Source organism: Ailuropoda melanoleuca, chromosome 10 (assembly GCF_002007445.2).
Source record: "Ailuropoda melanoleuca isolate Jingjing chromosome 10, ASM200744v2, whole genome shotgun sequence".
NCBI lineage: Eukaryota > Metazoa > Chordata > Mammalia > Carnivora > Ursidae > Ailuropoda > Ailuropoda melanoleuca.
Window position 1 is genome coordinate 73086243 of NC_048227.1, and position 21356 is coordinate 73107598.

At 40.0% G+C, this 21356-nt stretch overlaps 1 protein-coding gene across 1 annotated transcript in view; it reads left to right on the plus strand.

Moving 5' to 3' along the window:
- Window positions 1–21356, plus strand: part of NCOA7 (nuclear receptor coactivator 7) — a 145579-nt gene that overhangs the window by 61943 nt on the left and 62280 nt on the right. Inside the window, exon 2 of the mRNA XM_034669089.1 lies at window positions 6738–6958. The gene's annotated coding sequence lies outside the window, so the exon portion shown is untranslated. The remainder of the gene's footprint in view (window positions 1–6737; window positions 6959–21356) is intronic.

Below are 21356 nucleotides of genomic sequence, written 5' to 3' on the forward strand. Positions count from 1 at the left end.
GGCTCAGATGGTTAAGTGTCTGCCTTCGGCTTAGGTCATGATCTCAGGGTCCTGGGATCGAGCCCCACATCAAGTTCCCTGCTCAGTGGGGAGCCTGCTTCTCCCTCTCCCTCTACTGTTCCCCATGTTCCCCTTGCTTATGCTCTCTTGCTCTGTCAAATAAATAAAATCTTAAAAAAAAAAAAAAAAGTAGAGAAGGTCCATTACCAAGAACCACCCCTACCCCTCGACTCCTGGGTGGCATCCCACACAGAATATGTCAGAAGTTCCCAGTGTCAAAGCAACCCAAGATGTCCTTTGAATGAAATCACTATGATCACTGCCCTGCCATTAAGGGCCCTGGAGGAGGGATGTTAGCGTCCTCCCCCCACCCACTTCCCCATCACATTCTAGACTGCAAAATGGGTGCTGAGGAGTGGACTGAGATGCTGTGCCTTGTCTGAAAGACTGTGCCACAAAGGCCTTGCCTTATCTTGCCTTGCCTTGAGGTCTGTGCCTTATTTTGCTTTGCATTGAAGAACCCGCTGATTTTAACCCTTGGAAAACACTAGAAAACTTTTACAAGGGGAAATTACCCAATTTTGTAATTTAAGCAGTTAGTAGGGGACATTGATGGAAAACGGTAAAGACAGAAATCCATGGTGATCTAAGCGACTTTCCAACACATGTAATTCCTTACAGCTGACTTCCCTAGGAAACGGTCCCCAGTTGGGTTTTAATTCAGTCAGATACCGGTTTCGCTGGCTCCAGGTGGGGGTCTCGTGGCCAGACTAGAGATGTGGAGGAGATCGCATTAGACCAATGAAGAGGAAACCTTACATGGGAGTCTTAAGATTGGCAGCTGTCCTGGTGACTTAGGTGGCTACCCCATGCCCAAGACAGACAACTTTGTGTAAGGACAGGAAGAAAGAGAGGGCATCACGTTTCTAGGTCTTACGACCATTCTAGCTAGGATACTAACTTCCAGCCCAAAGGCAGGCATTCTCCTCCCTGTAGAGTAGCCACGGGCTGGAGGACTGTAGCCTGAGCAATCGATATGAAGGTGTTCCAGTAGGACCTTGCTCCTTGAAAAACCCCTGAAATGAAAGTAAAGGAAGAGAAAGTACTCACCAAGTTTGCACCGAGGCTCGGAGTCCAGATGAGAAGACTGAGCCCCATGTTCAGATGCCAAATGATGTGGAAATGTTGGGGTCCAGAGCCCAGGGCCAAGAAAGAATTCTTGAGACATCTTTGGTCCAAAAAGGTGGTTTTATTAAAGCACGGGGATGGCACCCATGGGCAGAAGGAGCTGCACTGGGGTTGTGAGGAGTGACTGACTACATAAGATTTTCTATCCTATAGAGAGGGGAGGGTGATGTTAGGGTTCCAGGAACTGGAATCTGTAGGTTTCTGGAGATTGCATTTTTTTGTAAATCATTAAGACAGTTGCAAACTGATGGAGACTGTGGCCTGCATGACTGTGATCTCTATCAGTTAACCATTTGTTTTTCTCTTTTCTTTGTTCTAGAGCAGCTAGGAGAGCCTGAGGAATGTCACGTGTATCCCACCTCTGGGGATGGGGGTTGGGAGGGTGTTGTTAGCTTATGGTTTGCCCTCAGCTTGCCTTTTACTCTCTCATTGCTGTGACCTTGGGAAAAGGCCCTAATTTTTCTCAGCCTTTCTTTTCTTATCTGTAACAGGGAGATAAGATTGCCTACCACGTTGGGCTTTTGTGAGGGTGGGATAATATTTGTAAAGTACATAATATGGTATCTGGTTCATTAGTCAACGCAATAGTCGTTTCTGTTAGAAGAAAGCTCTTTCAAACTTTCCGTAATATTTTTAAGATTTTATTTATTTACTTGAGAGAGAGCACAAGCGAGAGAGAGCACAAGTAGGGGGGAGAGAGAAGCAGGCTCCCCACCAAGCAGGGAGCCCGTCGTAAGGCTCCATCCCAGGACCCTGGGATCATGACCTGAGCCGAAGGCAGACACGTAACCGACTGAGCCTCCCAGGTGTCCCACACAATAATCTTTTTTAAAGAGCAAAACTTGATTTTTAAAATTTGGCAATATGTGTTAAATTATTCTTATGGTAGGGAAGAGACTTCAAAACCTAAATGCTTTAAAAAATATTTTTCTGACTTGCTAATATTTATAGGTGGTGTAAAATTCAAAAGGCACAAAAGACTACAGACTCTGGGACAAACTGAGGGCTTCAGAGGGGAGGGGGCTGGAGGAATGGGATAGGCCCGTGATGGGTATTAAGGAGGGCACGTATTGCATGGTGCCCTGAGTGTTATACGCAAGTAATGAATCATGGAACTTTACATCAAAAACTAGGGATGTACTGTATGGTGACTAACATAATATAATAAAATATTATTATAAAAAAATTTAAAAAAAAGCAAAAAAAAAAAGGCACAAAAGAGAACACAATGAAAAGTAATTTTTCTTTTTCTGTCTTTCCCCTTAGCCACTAACTTTTGGGAGAAACTCACTCTACCATTTTTTCATGTGTAGTCTTGTAGAAATATTCTGTGAATATACTAAATAAGTTTAAATATTCAATGACTTCTGTCTTCACCCTTCCCTCTAGTCTCTTGCTGATAGGGCTAATGTTGAATCAATGGCTTCAAGTCAGTACTGTCCAGCACTTTCTGTGATGATAGAAGTGTTCTATATGTTTGCCACCCACTATGGTGCCCACTAGCACATAAGTCTGTTAAGCTCTTGAAATGTGGCTCTTGCAATTGAAGAACTGAATTTTAAACTTTTATTTAATTTTAATTAAATTTAATAATCACAAGTGGCTGGCTAGAAGTTCCCATATTGGACAATGCTGAGCTCAGTATTTATGTCTGTGTCACTTACTGCGTACAGAGACACATGGACCTCAAATTGTGGAATTAGGGAAAGAGTCATATAGAACTACTAATGTAATATTAAAGAAGTCTATGGTTTAATACATTTTAAATTATATGTGGCAAATATATTTTCTTTTTAAATCAAGTATCTAATGTGGAAGATGTGAGTTTCTTTTTGACTCATGCTGCTAATTAAGAAAATGGTGAAATGGCCTGTTGGTAAGAGAGCCCTGGCTGAGGGAGCAGATCTCAACCAAATCAGAACAGAGCCCTGTTTATTCGTTCATTCATTTGTTCATTCATTCGGGAAATACTTCCTGAGTACCTCATGTGTACCATGGAGAAGCCCCTGGAGTATGGCATTTTAAGGAAACCTGACAAATCCCTGTCCTCAAGCTTTCACTCTAGAACTCATGAAAGCCTCCTCTCATCTTCAGATTCCTCTCTGTGTTTCATTGCCCTGGATGTCAGACTCAGCAGCAGAGAACCCTGCAGAGGCAAAGCAAGGAACCTGCTCAAGGCCTGGGCTCTGATTGTTGCCAGGACCCTGAGCTTACTTCTTTTAGGAAAGGAAAAAGCTTCAGAGGAAAACAGTTTTCATTCAGCTGCTAAAAATGCTTTCTTTAGCAGTATCTCTTTGTTTATTTCTTCAGTCTGCTAATAACTCTGGGTTGGGTGCCATTTTTAATTTTAAAATTTTAATTTAAAAAAGGCAAGAGATTCCAGAATAAGTCTTCTAACATTCCTTTATGGTAGGGAGGGGACAAATAAGCAGCTCAGAATCATGACCTCAAGCCCCACTGGCTCATTCTTCTGCACTCGGGGGGGGGGGGGGGGGGTCTGATTTCCCTAACTTCTGACTTTCCTGTTATCTCTCCCAAATAGTGACTGCCTCTTAGTGTTAGCATTCCATTTGATGTAAGTCCTATGCTTTTTACTCTTCTGCATTTTCAGTATTTTTGAACATGAACAAGTAAAAATTTCATAATACAACAGAGAATAATTATCTCGTAGAAAGTCCAGAGAGATGATGAAAACCTGAAATGATTCAATGGGAGCAGAGATCAAGAAGAGAAAGTGAATTTGCCAGAGGAAAGGATTTAGGAGACATAACTGATAGGGCTTGGTTATAGCAGTGAGAGGAGATTGAATAATAAAACTTGTTGTATGTCATTATGATCTCTTTTAAAGAAAGATAAATGCAGCATAACAAAATAAGGGTGGGTTTTGGAACTTGTATTCACAGCTACCAAATATAAATATGTCTCATTGTTTACAGTCATTCATCTGCTGAATGTGATTTGCTAAGTATTTTTTTTGGTCCACAGTATAAATGTACATTTGGCGTCATTAAAAAAGCTTGGGTTATTTTCTTGGGTAACCTTTTGTTTTCGGTTTACCTTAATTGAGTGATAACAAAACCTTTTTGTGAGAATGCCTTACTGTGATAGATACTGACTTGCAGAACTACAGAGAAGGCTTACGTAGGAACGTTTGACGAGCATTGACTATACCACATAAGTCGGATGGCGGTTTTTCCCTCTTGGACCAGGCATTAAAAATGTATTCTCTGCTTTGAAGGAAGAATTTTACAGTGGGCTTCTCGAATTCACTTCTGATTTCCAGTTAGAAGATCAGAATGTTTTAGTCATGTTGATAAACTCCAGAGAAACAAATTCTCATGAGTACTCCAGTCAAAACAAAAGACGTCGCTGATTGTAAAATTAGTGAAGTATTAAATTGGATTCTGTTATCTGCTAAACAAGCTTGGTACTACTGTTTTCTAACTTTTTTTTTTTTTGAAAAAAAAAATTGCTTTTGGCTGTAAGTGTTGACAGTAATGATCTGTGCAGAACAGGGGCAAATGAATAAAACAATGTATCCCATTTTGTTATTTCCACATGTGAAAATCAGTCTCTAATGAGATGTCTTTAGACAGTGCTGCTGTTCATCAAAACATGTGCCCTAGATCTGAAGGAGTTTAATTATCATGGGGGCCTTGAAATGAGGACATGTGAATCAACTTAAAGTGGAAAAATCCAGAAGAGGAAGAAGCAACATATTTCAGGCTGCATAGAATTAATTTTTACTCCTCTTTTCTCTCCTCCTAGAAGGAATAATTTTTGGAAGTGGGCAGTAAGGTTCATCTCAAGCATGTTTTTGGTAAGCCGGTATATCAGAACAAGATCAGCCCGTCCATAGCGAGCTTTTTGGATAGACTTCCCTAAGTGAAGTGCTGGTTTCTATATGGTATGTAGGTTACTGCATACTAATTTCAGCCTCACACAGTAATCTTGACTAAGAGAGAAATTGTTTTATTAAGAACATTATCTGACTCAACATTGCAAAGAGCCACCCACTCTTACCAGAAATAAAAAAAATTAAACAGATTAAAATCTGAGGTTAGAAAGTAAAAACACATCTGTTGAATAGAAGTCCTTTTTATGAGTTTTATTTGGTTTGTGGTTTTCTTTGTTTTTAACAAGTAAACATAAAAAGATAGCTAAACTGAGAGATGGGGAGTTTATTCATCTATGATTTTTGTCCAGCTGTCCTTTCTCCTAGGCCATATACTCATTTATTAGCCAATCAAAATCTAAGAACATGGCTGCTAAGTGTTCAATGAATTACAGCCTAGTTGAAATATTTGTTAGAATATGACACCTTATTTCCAAAGCTGAATGTGTCATGTATCCTTAGTTCTCATGTCATTATATGATTTATGATGGGTTATTTTGCTACTTCTGTTTCTGTTTGTGTTATTGTTGACATAGACTATCTCAATTGATCCTAATAAAAGACCCTGTTATATAAGGGTCTCTTATTTAACGAGGGACCTCTCCAAATTCTTAAATGGATTTGTTCAATGTCACAAAGCAAAGAAGCAGGAAATCTAACCTTAGTTCCTTTGTTGTCCTATAGGTATCTCCTTTTTTTTCCCAAAACATTTCCTTATCCTTGCCCAACATCGAATTGTATAGATGCTCAAGAGAGCAAAGGAACTAGACACATAACGTGTAAGAGATAGCTGACCGTGTGTAAGCAAAGGGAGTGAGCGAAAAGAGTCCTAATTAAAAATGTGTACATAGAAGCAGACTGCCGCATATACTAGAGGCCAGCACCTTGTTCTTTACTTTCTGGTAAGGTAAAGGCATCCTTCAGAAGGGCTGCTAAGTACAGAGTGACACATCAATTAGAGTGACACATCAGTTGGAAAATATTTTGAGTTACTGGATTTCAGCAAAGTATAGTAAACTTAGGAGTAAGGAATTAAGAACATCAGATATGGTTAATGTATCAGTCAGCTAGTATATCAGTGATCATGATAACTTTATATAGTGTCATTATGGCATTTTCTGTCTCAGGAGATGCAGCTCTTTCTTCAGGGCCACTGTCATATGTGTAAAGGAAAAGAATTGCTTAGACCTGAACCAGTTCGCCAAACTTTTTTACTCAGTGTGTGAATCAGTTATAAAGGATTTATTTTTACAGGTGTGTTCGCCCATTGAAAACCAGAAACTCTCTCTCTCTGTTTTTTTAATTAACACTGAAAACATGGCAGCCATATATTTTGATTAAGAAAATGTTCACCATTTAATAGCCTATAGAAGAATCTAGTTTTTCCCCAGGCCTGGAGGATTTCATAATAATTTTCTGAGACATAAGTATTGAGGTATATAAAGTTGAGGAAATGCTACAGGTCTCCATGTAAGAATTTTCAAGTGATTAGAAAGGAAAAAAAATTAACAAGAAAGTGTGATTAATAATAATGTAAAGAAAGAGCTTTCTGTATCAGTGAATTAGTTTCTGAAAGCCCAACAGCATGAAACTAATATAATTCCTCCTAGAAAATCATTTCTCCAATGTTTTTCCTTTTTTTCCTCATTCCTAGATTGAAAAAGAAAAAACAAGCCAAACAAAATGCAGAGACAGCCTCAGCTATTGCTACAAGGACCCATCCTGGAAAAGAGGATGCTAAAACTGTCATTTTAGAACAAGACAAGTGCAACATTGCTGTAGAAGAGGGATATATTACTGATGAGAAAAAAAAGAGAAAAAATAATCAGTTAAAGGAGATCAGGCGTACAGAACTAAAGAGATATTACAGTACTGGTGAGTATCGGTGGCAATACTGCAGTATTTTCCTTTTAAAAATCTGTAATGGAGTGCCTTGGTTGATCAGGTGTCCGACTCTTGATTTTGGCTCAGGTCATGATCTCAGGGTTGTGAGATTGACCCTGTGTTGGGCTCTGCTCAGGGTGTGGAGACTGCTTAAGGTTTTCTCTCTCTCCCCCTCTCTAAAAAAACCCCCAAGACAAAAACAACTGGTAATTTTTAAAAGGCTATTAATTTATAACTGCTCATCATCATCATGACAATAACTAGCAGTTTATTGAGAGCTCTGATGTACCACCCACCCTTGTTTTATATACATAGTCTTGTGTGAAGGCATGACAGGGACATAATTTGTTGTGTCTCATTTAGCTTTGTGTTTCCAGGATCTAGCACCTAGTGTGTGCTAATAAATATCTATCCAATGGTCAGTCACCTTCCCTGTATGAGAAATATTTTTGTTAATGTATATGGACATATCCATAAATATATTGCTAGAAATGCCTGAACTGTTTGGCATCAGCTGGGCAATAGAAAATGGTAGAGACGTGGCTTAGCATCCATCAGTTAAAAAAAAAAAAAAAAAAAGACCACGACTTGGGAGTTTTAGTTAAGGGATTTTTTTTTTTTTTTTTAAAGGAAGTTCTAGACCCGCTGTGGGGCTCAAACTCTCAGTCCCGAGATCAGGGGTTGCATTCTCCACCGACTGAGCCAGCCAGGCGCCCCTAGTTAAGGGGAATTTTAAAATAAGTCTGCAATATTATACAGTTTCTCAGAATATTCATTGCATCTGATACCACATTAACCAGAGTGGCATAGCTAGCATGATGGAGATGATAACCATGCTTTACTGCTTTACTGGGATCATCCATTTCACACCTCCTGCTCCTAGCACATGCAGGGCTGGGGTGTGTTCAGAAGAAGAGTGCAAAGAAAGGGAAAAACCTTGATGTGGCACACAGGGTACAGTGTACTAAGATTGCTAGGCTAAGAGACAAGACGGTGTCTCTGAGAACGGACTGCAGGACAGTATGTGAAACGGGCTCTTGTAGCAGATTCTTCCGGGGACCCCACATTTGGTCGCAGTTAGTGCCAAAGTTACTGGAAGACAGATCTTATCTCCATGTTTAATAGAACTTTCTAGCAGTGCTCATCAAAGATAAAATGGGCTGCCTCTGGGCTGCTAATAAGTGTGGTTTTGCAGGCATTGCTCCAGCGGAAGGCAGCTGAGGTATCTGCTGTGGAGAGTGTGTGGTTTGTAGCAATCCGCATGGGATTATACCATGTATGCACGATAATGTGATTATAGCATGTATTACATAGCTTAACGGTATGTAATCTCAATCTCAAGCCACTTAGTATTTTATAAAAAGCTGTAACTGTCACCTATTGAAAGAAACTTCTGTGTGATTAATAGACTTCCCTTTAAATTTTAAGTATTGAGTATTACCCCTTTTTTCCACAAAGAGGAAGAGGATTAAAATCGCATTTCTCATCTTCTTTTTCATACGATTTGTGCACACTGGAGATTTGAAAATGTGTGGTTTTGAATAGTTGTGCAGCTTAAAATATTATCTTTTTTTCACCTTTATTGTAAATGCTGTTGCTTAAGCAGTATTTTAAAGTGGAGACATTTTGCTCTGTAGGGTTTCCCTGAAAGAGGCTGGTAGCGTCCTGTCGACTGTGGTTTCCTTTAGTCAGGATGCTGTACTGACTGCAGACGCTGTGTTAGGATAGCTTTTTAACATGCTGCACTCTGTTGCACGCGTAATGCTTTGAATCTGAAACAATACTCTTCACTCTCCCCTTTCCCTAACCCGCTCTCACTTGACCACAAAATCAGCTCAGTCGTCATTTCTCATAGGAAGCCCTCCCAGTCCGTGGCCGGCTTAGACTTTCCTGCATTGTCATTATGGATTTATTTATCTGCTTTCGTATTTATAGGCTGTCATCACGTGGACCCTGTATTATGAGCTTGGTGTAGTATCTGAGTTACAGGTGTTCCTTAAATATGCGTCGAGAATATGAATTAATACATAGATGAATGAATAGTTTCCGTTTGAGTTTCATGAAAAGTCTGCAAGGGTATAGGTGGCAGTACAGTAGCTGGGTCAGACTTAGTCTGTGATTTTCTTTGGTAGCAGCAGTAAGTAGAGAGGCCATCATAGTTTTTCATCTGCTCTCAAGAATGGCGATGGTAATTAGTTTGGAGGTTTGGGTCCTTCCCTTAGGAGAATTCAGTGCTTAGGTGAAACCACTAGATGGCCATTGAATTCCGGAGTTCTTTGTCCTTTTCAGTTCCCTCTCTCGCTGACAAGCACCCACGTGGGCAGGCTTGCGCGGCCTGATAGGGCTGACCTGGCGGATTCCCTTGAGTCCCATCCCAGGGTGGTGTTCTGTACCACTAGATGGAGTAGTAGGCCTCAAATCAAGAGTAATCCCATTTCTAGTTCTTTGGGTGGCTCTGGTCTGAGGAGAAGAGACACTAAAATGGGAGGTTCTTGTCAGCCACACTAAGGATTTGGACTTTCCTGGAGTCAATGGGGAGCTGTTGGGGGAACTGCATTAACTGTGTGTTTTAAGATGGTAAATCTGAGGACACTGGGTAGAAATCAGCTTGAAGTCAGGTAGTGCTGGTTGGAGACTGGGGTAGAGGGGAAAGGGCACCCTATGGAGAGATTTTACTTACAGAATTCAACAGTATTTGGTGACCGTTCTAGTGCGCAGGGACAAAAAGAACAGAGTCAAGAATTGACAAACTGGAAAACAAACTCAAGAAGGAGAAAAGAGTTCAATGTGTTTTGTGTTTGGAGATGTTTTTGAGGTGCCAAGTGGATTTATCTAAAAGGGCCTAGACTTCAGGTGAGAGGCCTGGAAATTGCTACTTAAAGGTGTGACATAAGTCCACACGTGTAAGAGAAGAAACAGGGAACTGTACAGAGTCAAAACAAAAAGTTAATGGATGACAAATGATAATGAATATAGAAAAACAGACTAGAAGAACCTATAATAATATGTTGATAGTCTTTTTCTCAGAGTACAGAAATTGCAAGGGAGTTTTGTTTTCTTCATCTTTTAAATATATTATACATTTTACAGTTATTTTTAATGTTAATCAAAAAATACAGAAAAATGAGTAACAGTAAACCCAACGGCTTTGCAAAAAGAACGTTAAACAAATGTGAAGTTCTGTAATCAATAAAGGAGGAACATAGTAACTTTCTCAAGGTATCTATTTTCACATCACTAACATCTACCTAATCTGAGGAACAAAATAATGTTTTTACTTGTTGAATTAGATTTATCTGTGCCTCTTATAAACCTCGGGTAGCGATTCATAGCTATCTCCTAACACTTCAAAGAACACACAGTAAGATATATATAGAAGATATTATGGAAAGATCGAGTCACTGTGTTTGCCCCATCATAACAAAATGGTGCAGATTCTAAAACTGTTATGTTTCTGACAGGGGAGGAGGTGAACGGAAGTGAAGTAATTACAGGGAGGCAGATGGTATCAGATAAATCTAGATCCAACACCTAGTGTAGCACCTGGCACACCATAAACATCCCCCAACCCCCCCCCAAAGCTTCTAGAATATGTGAAGGCAACTCTTCTGTACTTGCACTTGTATTTACACAGGAGTCTTTCTCAACTTATATTTATTTATGTGAACTCTTAAGGAATTGTTTGGTAATAGTGCATCTTAATATATTTTTCAAAATTAGTATTAAGTTGTAATTAAATTTGACACAATTATGTTGTATGTGTACATATGTATCTTGTCTCATCAGTATTACAGTATCAAAATATATTTAATGGCATGAATTATATCAAAAATTCTTTTGTATCAAAGGAATAAATTATTCATTGATTTAGAATAATGCACATTCTTGCTTCTGTGGAAGTGGAGATGGGAAAGGGAATTTTACAAAGTCTCAGTGGGAAAGTTCTTGAAACATAGGCATGCAGGTGTAAAATTTGAAAAAGATGGAAAAATTTTACAAATAAGAGAGGCAAGCCTAAATTGGAATAAAATATATTATTATTTTGTAGTGTTTTAACATAAAAGATTAATACTAAAAATCCTGGGAATGAAGTAGATATTTTAAGAGAATTGAGAGGTTATTTTGCCAAACAGAAAACACTAAGTTAAGAGTATAGCCAGTTTTGTGATTATCACAAAGATTGATTTAGACAACCTCTGCAGTGTAAAGAATGAATTTAGCTTTCAATAATAAATCTGTAACGTTTCTATTAAGCATTTCAAATCATAGTTTTTCCTCCTGAATTCAAAAGAAACTTAATAAGAATAAAATAATAAACGAAATTCTCTACTTGTCCTTTTTAAATGTTTTTGGGTTTTGCTACAACATGAAAGTTACCAATTGATGAATTATTTTCCACGGCACAACCCTGACAGTTTTCCTTTCACGGATTACTCTTTCATAGAGTTGTTTTAACCACACGTGTGAAAATTTCTTATCTCTCATTTCTCTTTGTTTCATATAAGAAGTTCAGAAAGCCCAAATTATGTTATTGTGATAACTGAATTCCCAAACATAAAAGTAGGTCAAACCACAGCATATAATAGCATTGCCTTCTGTTCGCAGGTAATGATCATTGTGGTACTTTAGAGCTCAAAGAATCACAGTATACAGGATTGAAATGGACTTTAATGTGGAAAGAGAATATCAAGAACCAAATTAATGTTTTTTTAAGATTTATGTATTTATTTGAGAGAGCGCACATGCCAGCAGGGGGAGGGGCAGAGGGAGAGGAGAAAGAGAATCTTAAGCAGACTCCCCACTGAGCTCAGAACCTAACATGGGGGCTCAGTCCCATGAGCCTGAATCATGACCTGAGCCGAAATCAAGAGTCAGATGCTCAACTGACTGAGCCATCCCAAATTAATGTTTTTTAAATCAGGCACAATATAGAGGCTTGAGGGATTTGGGTATAAAATAAATTGAAATTACTAGGATGGAAATAATCAGCCCTGTGCTTCTGGGGGCTGTCAAGGAAGCCCGATTCATGTTTAAGTGAAGTCATACTGTGTGAAAACCTAGGTGGTGCACAAGACAAACCTGACAGGTACCCCCAGAATGCACAGAATTGTCGAAGAAGAAATGCAGGTGATAAGAGAGACGGTGACAGATATGGGAGGTGTGAGCAAAGAGTCTAAGAATCAGAGGTGTTCTTGGTGAAGAATCAGAACAATGGGAAAAGACGTCGTAATCAATTATAAGACTTTCATACCAGAATTTAGAAATCAAAAGAACTCACCATATTTAGTCAGAATGAGGGGGAAAGACTCAGCATGTAGAGAAACTATGGCAAATGTTTACAGGTTATGGATAAATGGTAAAAACAATCTTTTTAAAAAATGTTAGGTACAGGGATGCCCGGGTGGCTCAGTCAGTGAAGCGTCTGCCTTCGACTCAGGTCCTGATCCCAGGGCCTTGGGGAGTCTGCTTCTCTTTCTCCCTCTGCTGCTCTCTCTCTGTGTCAAATAAATAAATAAAATCTTTGAAAAAAATGTTAGGTACAAAGGAACAAAGAAGAGAGTGAGGCACAGACTTCACAGCAGTGAACACCAAAGGAATGAAATCTTCATCTTTGTGAAGTAAAAGTTATTTCTCAAGCTTGAAGACAACAGGATATTCTCACACTTACTCAGTGTCAGGAAACACACCATTTATGTCATAACTTTCCCAAACAAAGTGACTGAGTGGGAGAGACATGTTTTTTCTGAGATACACGTCAAAATCTAGTCCTCAAAAATGAAAAAGTTATTTTATGAAAGAATTGGTGATGAGCATTGCAACTAATTAAACGTAAAATTAAAAATACATAAGCATTGCAAATATGGTTAAAAGCATGACTATAAAAATTTTTAAAGTTTTAAGATTTAAAATGCATGAATACAAAAAGGTGTCATCTTTTTTTCAGCTTAATATATTGAGATATAATTGATATACCATTTATAAGTTTAAGGTATACAGCGTGTCGACTTGATACATGTATATGTTGCAAAATGATTACCACCATAGCTTTAGCTAACACCTCCATCACGTCACATAATTACCATTTCTTTTTTGTGATGAGAACACAAGATCCACTCTTCTAGCAACTTTCAAATATATAATACAGTATTATTGACTGTGATCACCATGCTGTGTGTTAGGTCCTCAAAACTTACTCATCTTAGAACTGGAAGTTTGCACTCTTTGGCCAACATTTACCCATTTCCCCCATCCCCAGCCCCTGGTAACCGGACAGTGATTGAGGGACTTTTCCTCTTCCTTTTCCTCTTCCAACACCAGCACTCCCATTAATGCAGTGTATTGTAATCCATTCTGGTCGTTGTTGTTGAAGCAAAAAGTACAGTCACTGAACTAGACAGCTATGTTTTAAAAAACCTGTTGTACTTAGAGCTAGATCGTTGTCTAGTCCTATAATAACTGACCTGTTCAGTCCAAACATTGTTCCCTAAGTAATCTGTCATATCATGTTTGTATTAGAAGAAATCTCCATGTAAGAGAAATACCCAGATGTGATTTGGGCTGAGAAATGGACAACAGATCAGACTAAATATGGTCAGTGATTTTTCAGCTTAAGCGATTTTGAAAAATCAAATTAGAAGTGAACTAGGGAAAGGGCAAAGGAAGAATGCTCCAATACATTAATGGTGGGAGAGTAATGTGGTCAAAGCTTTCTAGAAGGCAGTAACCATTGTTATTAAGAGACTTACCTTTTCCGCACCCTTTTACCTAACAGTTCTGTTTGTAGAAATTCACCGTAAAGAACCAGTCATGAGCATATGAGAAGATTTAAGTACAGTGACGATCATTTCATCGTTTTATTATTTATTTTGTCACTACATTTATTTATTTAAACTTTAAGTTTTTATTTTAATTCCAGTTAACGTACAGTGTTACTTAGTTTCACGTGTACAATATAGTAATTGAACAGTTCCATACGTCACCCGGTGCTCGTCAAAGTGCCCTCCTTCATCCCTGTCCCCTGTTTAACTCATCCCCTCAACCCTCTACCCTCTGTTTTTCCCCTTTGCTCATTTGCTTTGTTTCTTAAGTTCCACATATGGGTGAAATAATGGTATTTGTCTTTCTCTGTCTGACTTATTTCACTTACTCTCTAGCTTCATCCGTGTCATTGCAAATAGCAAGATTTCATTCTTTTTTACGGCTGAATAATATCGCATTATGTAAATATACCACATCTTCTTCATTGCATTGTTTTAAATAGTGGGAAAATAAAAATAACATAAATGACATAAAATGGAAGATTATGTGCTATTTTTAAATGATGTGGAAAAACAATGTGGGAAATTTTCACAAAATATTGTTATGGTAGGAAAGCAGGTTGGCAATAGTGTATAGATTATGATTGAATTTTTGTTTAAAAAAATAACTCCCCTATATACATACAAAAGGGGAGGTGGAGCACTGCCGGAATGATAGTCACCTGGATGCAAACATTGGTTCTTTCCGAATGGGGGTAAAATGAGTGATTTTGTATTTTCTTCTCATGTTTGGCTAATTTCTTAAGGACCATTTATAGTTTTGTACAGAATTGGTCCTTATATTTCTTATTTTCTTCTAAATATTAAATCTACTCAACTAAGTTTTTGATCCATTTATAAAAACAAAAAAGCTACCTTGAGTTTTCAGATGGTAGGAAAGAGCCTCAGCCGGTACGAGAAAGAGCAGAAAGAGCCTATTTTGGATGAATGTCTCCTGTAGGTTAGATGCTTTATTTCATTATTTAATTCACTAGTAGTCCTGATCTAATGCAGGTGGTAGGAGCCTATTTTGCAAATGAAAAAACCTAGAAGCTGAGTAACTCACCAGAGGTCCCACTGTGGATCAGTGTAAAACAGGGATTTGAGCCCAGCTCTTTGGCGGAAAAGCCCCAACGAAGCCATTGTACCTCGTTCTGCTTCCCCCGAGTCAACTCTGAGAGCGAAAGAAGGCAAAAGTTAAATAAAATTTTAGTGTCTTCTCCATAGCCCCAGGGACATTGTGGTGTCTTAGTAAGGAGAAAAAGTTGATTGTACATGGAGTTTCCATTTCCCCCGAGCTAGAATGTGAATGATGATAAGGTTGAAATTTCGCTCTGGGCGTAACTACTTGGCCTAGTCATATATGTAGTTACAGTCGACACTCACCAGTTTTATGGCTGCTATGTTAGCAGCTGACTCAACAACCTAGGTACTCAGTTTGCTTAGATACCTAGCGAGAGGTTAGTTAACTCATTCCACAAATACTTGAGGGCCTGCTCCCTGCTGAGGGCATTACTAGGCTCTGAGGTAAAGAATTCCACCATAAACAACTCCCCTACCCTTCCCCTTCTTGCATTCTAGATTTTACATCAGCGTGACTGTGACTCATGTTAGTCAAGGACTGTATTGCCTGTGGCATGCTTGAAGGAAGGAAGGCAACATCTGCATGGCATTTCCCTTTGTGTCAACAGAGGAGAAAACGTGGAGTTTGTATTTAGTATAGTCCATTCTTCCTCACATCCCTGCCCTCTCCATCCTCAGGAGGTGAAGTTTCCTCATGACATACCTTATTTTGAAGGATTTTATTGTAACACCTTATGATTCACGTGTTCCAGAAGTTACCCTTAAGATGCTAAATAAAAACATTTTCATTGCACTCTTGTCAGTGCAAGGCCAGTAATTTCAGAAGTGTATATGACTGATAGAGAACATGTTTCTTTAAGCAAATACAAATCCTGTGTTTTTCTTCAAGGACATTTCTAACTTTGTATTTTTAACTATTAAATCTTTAATATATCTGCACTGATTTAAGAGTGATCTAGAATCTTAACCGGTGTTCACCCAACCTCATTTAATAGTATTCCTTGAAGTTTCCTGAGTCCTTGTTTCACACATTGTGGAGTGCTTTACCTTAATCGAATTGCCTTATGTAATCCTTACAGTAACTCTGTGGGAGTCCAGTTGGTATCCCCATTTATTTATTTTTAATTTTTTTTAAGTACGCTCCATGCCCAACGTGGGGCTTGAACTCAGGAATCTGAGATCAAGAGTCATGTGCTCTATTAACTGAATCAGCCAGGCACATCCCTGTCCCCATTTTACATGCTGGGAAACTGTCTTTGATTAAGTAAAGTTAATCACACAGTGAGCCAGGGGCAGACCAGTACTGTCATTCAGTCTGTCTGATGCCAAAGCCTCCCCTCTAACATCAAAGTTATATGGCATTTATGGGAAAAGCCAGGCTTTTCCTCCGGGTTTATAAAGGCATTTTTGTGTTACTTTAAATTCCTTCAAAATAGTTCTGATTTTTGATATTTCACCACATTTTTTTAAATTGCTGTGGCTTTATAATTGTTTTAACATCAATACAGGCTTCCTACTGTCATTTTTCTTTTAAAAATAATTTTGGATAGTCTTATGATGTATTTTAGCTGCCAGAGAAATATGATGATCAATTTGGCATGTTTTCCTTCTCCAAAAAAATTTTTTTATTTGAATTGCATTTAATTTAAACATTAATTTGAAGAGAAAGTGAAATATTTACAAGAATGAGATTTCCACTTTAGGAACATTATATATACCTCCTTTTATTCAAGCTTCCATTTACATTAACTTTAGTAAACCTTTTGACGTTTCTTTATATATATCTTGCCATTATCTCATTCTGTTTATTCCTAGACATTTCCTAGTTTCATACTATTATGCCTGGGACTTTTCAAAATACACTTCTATCACAAATATAAAAGACTGTTATATCTGGCCACCTTACTGAGCAATTTCATGATTTTCTGGACATTTTTATGATGTTGGTTCTTTAGGTAGACAGTTCATCTGCTAATAGTCAAAATTTTATTTCTTTTCAATCTGTAAAACTCTTTTTATCTTTTCCTTTGGGGATTCCAAAACACAGTTGAGTATAAACCATGATAGAAGGAATTTTTGTATTTATATTGGTGTTTTAATATTTGCTTTCAGTTTCTGTTATAAGAGCTCATCTCGGTTTCTGTTATAAGAGCTCATCTCGGTTGCCTCAGATACGCTTTAGGAGAGTTTCATGCTTGATTTCTAGGGAGACCATTGATTTCTAGGGAGACCATTGGTGAACAAGTGGGTGTGCGTCATACACACTTGTCTCGCAGTGCTGTGAAAGGTGACCTCCAAAGAGTGGCAGAGATTCCCTCTTCAGCCTCCGGAGTTCCAAACTGCTGGGTCTCTCTTATGTTTGTAGTGTTGAGGCTTTCATCTCCATGACAAAGTTTATTTTTAGGACCTTAAATTCTTGTGGCTTATCTTGTATCACCTTAGGTTAGTGTCTTTGTTACAGTTAGCCGAGTGGGAGATGTTATGCCCTGAAGCCTTGAGAGCTTTGTTGAAGTTGCTGTACTCCTGTCTTCCACAGAACAATGGGGCAGAAGAATGGGGTGGAGCGCCTGCAGTGCTTGCGGGTATTTCTCCCACAGCATACCCTGGAGTCTTTCTTCTAGAAAGTGGGGCTGGGGGTGGGGCCTCAGTGGTGCCTTAGTTCAGGCTGTGTTTAATAAGGAACAAGCCAGGACAGACCAGGAAATTATCTCATGAGGTCATTCAGCTTCCATTCTCTCAGGGAAATTGCCTTTAATATGCAACTTTTAGGGTTCTGTTGATTTTTCAGGAGCATATTTTTAATGAATATCAAAGAGTAACTAAAAGTTCTTCATGTTAAGGAAGTTCACTTCCAGTTTTAGTTTTCTACCTGGTGTTATTTAATTTTGTTTTTTTAATACAATGGCTGTTTAATTTCATCGAAGGCTTCCTTGGCATGTATCCAAGTGATGATCAGATCTGGTTTTTCTCTTTTAAACAATTGATAATCATCGGTCATATTAATGTTCTATCACTCCTGTGTTTTGGGAATGAAATCTTTTTGCTTAAGGTTTGTAATTTTTCTAATACCCTACTCTATTCAGATTGCTATTAACTTATGTTGACTGCATTATTATTAATACTAGCATTTGTTAAGCACTTACTCTGTGCCAGGCTTTGAGATGAACACTGTGCTTGTCATTTCATTTAATCTTTTGAACAACATTATGATATAGTTCTTCCTTTTACAGATAAGGAAGTGGAGGCACAAAGATTTCAAATAACTTCGTTAACATTGCACAGCTGTGAGAATGTGTCAGGCTTGCTAATTGAACTCAGCTCATTTTGACCCCCAAACCAAATTGTAATCAGAAAAATATTTAGTGACATAGGGAGATGGCACATGACTTGATTTTACGGTTAATATCATCAAACCGTCGCAGCCAAGTGCATCAGTTCCCAGTGTGGGTATATGCCTGTCATTGGAAGTAGATTCTGTTTATAAATCAGGGTGCCCCTTTCATAGAAAGATCTGGAGAGACATAGACAATTTTTGCCCCTACAAATCCATTTCATTTGGATGCCATGGACAGTTGTCCTCCCTCTTTAGACAAGTTGTTGAAGGTCCTGTGCTGTCAGCTCGTGTACCCCATTTCAGATGGTCTTATGATAGAGATGGAAGGAAGGGAGAGAATGGATTTGTTCAAGAAGAGTAAGAGGAGAGGACATCTACACACCGATTAAGTGTTAAGGCGAGTACAGAATTTGCCCTGATACTTTCCACATTCTGTTTCTGCTTTATTCAGATCATTAGTAACAGAAAAAAAAAAAAGGCTACATACTGTCTTTTCTGTCTTTCCTATATCTATATAGAGATTATGGAATCAAGATCCAGGGAATTCACAGTTGTCTTTTGTCTCTGTTTTCAAGGACAGTAGTGAACAATGTCTGTTGTCCTGACTTCACCCCATCTCCAGTGGTCTGTGACAGTTGCTTAGGTTTGAACGACATTGGTATTGTCTTATTCTTGAGGGTTTTTTCTCAGAACCAGAACTTCTAGCCAATGCTGCATTCCTTAACATCCCCTACGATCCCCAGCACACTCACAGCTCAGATCACTACTTGAATCCCCCAGTATTCCCTCTTTGAATCTGAGCCTCTTATCTTTTCCTGTAAACCTGTCCTCCACCTGTGGTAGGCAGGTCTGTGTCCTAATTTCCAAAACCTGTTAGGTTACACAGCAAAGGCACATTAAAGTTATAGATGGAATTAAGGTTGCTTAATCAGCTGACCTTAAAGAGAGCATCCTGGATTATCCACGAGTGCCCAGTATAAACCCAAGGTCCTTAAAAGTGGAAAAGGGCACCAGAAGGGGAGGAAGAGCTAGAGAGATGGTATGTGGGAGGACTCGGTTGGGTCTAACTGGCTTTGCAGGTGGAGAAAGGGACCTTGAGCCAGAAAGCAGCCTACTTGCAGCAGTTGGAGGAAGCAAGGAAATTAGTCTTTTCCTCCATGTCTACATGGGTAGACATCAAGATCCTTATCTCAAGAATTTCAAAGTCTTAGATTCTGGAGGGAAGGCTTCCCCCCCCCTTATTTATAATGTTACTATGTTTAACATTTTTCTGGCCTACCCACCTGTGACAAAGGAAAATAAGACCTCCAGACACTGACTCAGCCTGTTGAGACCCATGTCAGACTTGGAACCTACAGATCTGTAAGATGCTAAATTAGTGCTTATTTTTAATGCGGAAGCACTCCGTTTGTCATAATTCGTTACAGTAGCAATAGGTCAGGAATCCATCAGGCCACTCAGCTCTCTGCAGCATCTCAGGGCCCGTCACCTGCCACTGCTCTCACTTGGCTGCCCTACACCCCCCAGGTGGCTAAGGCAGCACGGTATTTGTTCATTCCACACACGGTCTGTCACCCCGGTGATTAGACCCCAACCCTTCGTGAACCCTTATTGCTTCTTTCAATATTCACGCCGTGGAAACCTTGGCAATTCATCCAAATTTCACAATCCCTTAAGCTCCCAATCCTGTCTTTGCCCCTGTTTCATTTTAGCGAAAGGCCCTCTCCCTGCTTTCCTGAGAGGGTTAACACCATCTGTCTTGAGATCCTTCCAGTTTCCAAGTCAGGAACTGTGTGGCCTCCCAGGGATCCATTTGCCGGTGTTCATTTCTCCTCCTCTGTGCAGCATCTGACGCTGTCAGTACAGTCTTCCTTTAGCTTTTCTCCACTGCACTCATTTTCCGAGCCTTTTACTCCCCACTCCCAGGAGTCACCCTTCTCTTCACTCCCGAGGAGTAAGCTTTCCTTAGGGTCTGCCCTCAAACCTCAGATTCTCTTAGAATGTGTTGCTTCGGCAGTTGCAGCCTCATCCAGGCCTTCACAGGCCCCCGCTGCAAAGAATTCCTTCACATCAGCCTTCGTGCGGCTGTGGGCCCTGGATGTACCCCTGAACGTGAACTTCAGTTAGCCCCAGGGAACGGAGAGGAGGCTTCTTTCAGGAAACTTGTGTCTAGAATCTCCTCAGATGCACGGGCGGAGAGCCTTGTGTCACGGACACCCCGGCCCTCCTCTGGGTGGGAAGAGAGGAGGCATGGCTTGGGGGCAAGTCTACCCGGGTCAAGGTCAACACAGATACCCCCCCATCTGGGATTTATGAGAAATGAGACAGGCTGGGCCAAAGGGCCTATGTTTCTCTCCTCTAGGGGTTGTGTCAGTTTTGTCACAGTTACTGCCTTACGAGGCTGCAAAAAACTGCCTCTGAAGACTTTTTTTTCCGGAGGCAGGCGGGGAGGAGGGTCAGTTGCTTTGCTCGGAATGGTTTCTGAGGAACATCCGGTCAGGTTTCCCCTCCGGCAGGAGATGCTGTTGCGTCATTTGCTCCAGGTTCTCCTAAGCAGGGGGAGGGTCCGAGCTAGTGTGGATATAAGGGCCGAGGCGGCTGAGGCTGGAAGTGGAGGTGTCAGTATCACCAGGAGATACTTGCACCCTCGAGATGGTGAGGCGCCCTCCCCTGAAACACTGGAGGTGGAGCCCCCTCCTGCAGCGCGCCAGACGGGGCGCCAGACGGGTCCTGGCCCAGGGCGCCTCCTGCCTCTTCTCGGCTCTCTCGGGGGCTTCATGGACCATGTGCTGCAGAGCCTGTCTAGGTGAGGTACGCAGGACTTCACCACGGAGAAGCCTAGCTGGCCATCTTTAAAATGTAATGAGAGAAAAAATTAGGAAGCAATATGAAGCTTTACCTTGCACTATTATTTGTTTGAGAGTGAGAGAGAGAGAGAGCATGAGCAGGGGGAGGGGCAGGGGAAGAAAACGACTCCCCACTGAGCAGGGAGCCCGATGCGGGACTAGATGCCGGACTAGATGCCGGGACCCTGGGATCATGACCTGGGTGGAAGGCAGAAGCTTAACCGACTGAGCCACCCAGGCGCCCTACCTTGTGCTATTATGATGCAAAGACAATGTCTAAGGACAATTAGGTCCTTAGAATTAGCCGGTTCTTTTCGGTCTATGCTAAA